At 39.5% G+C, this 2,011-nt stretch overlaps 1 long non-coding RNA gene across 1 annotated transcript; it reads right to left on the bottom strand.

The window, feature by feature from the left end:
* Nucleotides 1-277: 277 nt before the first annotated feature.
* Nucleotides 278-2,011, bottom strand: LOC115570016 (uncharacterized). Its single transcript, XR_003981675.1, has 4 exons — nt 1,953-2,011; nt 1,653-1,783; nt 1,196-1,315; nt 278-289 (listed from the first exon to the last, which is right to left on the bottom strand). It is a non-coding gene; the product is annotated as an uncharacterized LOC115570016 (long non-coding RNA).

Here is a 2,011-nt window from a genome sequence, read left to right as displayed (position 1 = left end):
TGAACAGTTCCTGTTTTCAGACATGATGACATCAGCAGACAGATGTTCAGTCTTACTTTGTACAGTGTTAGTCTGACTGACTGTCTGCAGTCCAGCTCTTGTTCTGGATCTTTCTCCACACTGGGGACAGGAGGAGTGTTCTGATGAAGCAGACTGGTCCCAGTATGAGGTGATGCACTGTCTGCAGAACCAGTGTCCACAGCTGGTAGAGACTGGATCCTTCAGGACGTCCTGACACAAAGAACAGCAGGACGGCTGCTCCTCCACAGAAACACTTCCCTCTGTCTTTCTGAAGAGATAAAGGAAAATCACTCAGATTAGAAATCATAGATCAGTCTGACAAAAGAGAAGACAGACTGTAAACATAAGTATGTCTTCTCCAAGGTCTGAATCTGGACTGAACTCCCAATCACTAACACTTTGTTTCTGTCTGAGTCACAGTGGGGCAGTTTGCATCATTTGATTTAATTACACAAACAAAAAAGACCATAAAACATGACCTCAGTAGCAGGTATTAAAAACTTAAACCATACTGGACAAAGTACATGGTCACACTTAGTACAATATACCCTCCTCTTTCTTCAACAACTGTGTTTGATAAAAAAGGTTTGATGAAGATAAAAACAATCTCAGAGTGAAGATTCTGGGACAGTTTCCATGAGATACTTCCAGCCCTCATCAATGGAGCCTTTTACTTTGCAAAGATAAAGAAGAAATCCTCACTTGTCATTAAAGCAGAACATAAATCCCTCATTTGTGTCATTTATCTATCTGTAAAATACTTTGTGCTCCTCATCCTGACATTCAGTGAAAGTTGTAATTCTTGTGTTTTGAACAGATCATTTGATCCATCTGCAGTAAAAACACTGAGATGACTTTTGTTGGTTTTCATTCATCAGTAATTCTTCCATCGCAGCAAAACACGTTGAATAAGCCATCAAACTCCTGAAGGTTTAACTGAGCAAACTAAACACTTTGAAGACTAAATTTCTCTAACAGACAAACAATGAATGAACTTGAAGTATCTCACTAGTCAACAATATTTAGGCTATATCCCATGATGCAACACTGCAGATCACAAAGCTTTAAAACGTAATTTCCAGAAAAAATATTGACTCCTATATTTTGTACAGCTACAGTTATATACTGGTAATGATTTAATTATATAAACTGAAGTTAGTATCAGTTCTCTTACTGTGTGTCTGAGGGTTCTGGTTCAGTACTGAACTGTAGAGGTTCAGGTTTGGACCAGTCACTCTTCAGAGACAGACAGCTGGACACTGGAGACTCTGCTCTCTGTCTGTTGGACTGAACTCTGCAAACACAAACAGGTTTTATTATTAATCTCACCAACACCCTGAAAAAAATCTATGACGTCATTTAAGAAGCTCTAAAAACACAAACTCCTGCAACAGTTTAAAAGTTTGTATTAGTCCTCTTAGATCAGATTACAGCTTTCTTCAAGGTGACTGACAGCTGTCACAGGTAAGAAGAGGAAGACACATTATTTATTTTAGTTTCACAGACAGTTTGTTAGATTCAGGCAGCAAATACATCTCAGTAAATAATGTCACATAAAACACACAATCAAGCAGTGAAACAGAAAAGACTGAAAATTAGTCAGATAAATAAGTTAGTATCAGTTCTCTTACTGTGTGTCTGAGGGTTCTGGTTCAGTACTGAAGAGTGGAGGATTCTCTTTGGACCGGTCACTCTTCATAGACAGACAGCTGGACACTGGAAACTCCATTTTGTTCTCTGTTTCCTCCACACGACGACATGTCTGAGAAACAGGAAGTAGCTCACAATCTCCGGTTCTCCCTTCACACCCACAGCAGCAGTGTACAGTATAATATATGGAGGCAGATCTCCACTTGGTCAGCTCTCTTTAAATCTGAACATTCACTCACAGACTTTGGCAGTGAAATAAAAAAGGTTAGATGAAGACTCACCCTGCATCAGCTTTAGATTCCTCCCTCGTCTGTCGCCTCAAACTTCAGACAACTGACTG

This window comes from Sparus aurata, chromosome 19 (assembly GCF_900880675.1).
Source record: "Sparus aurata chromosome 19, fSpaAur1.1, whole genome shotgun sequence".
NCBI lineage: Eukaryota > Metazoa > Chordata > Actinopteri > Spariformes > Sparidae > Sparus > Sparus aurata.
This window is presented reverse-complemented; position numbering and strand designations above follow the sequence as displayed.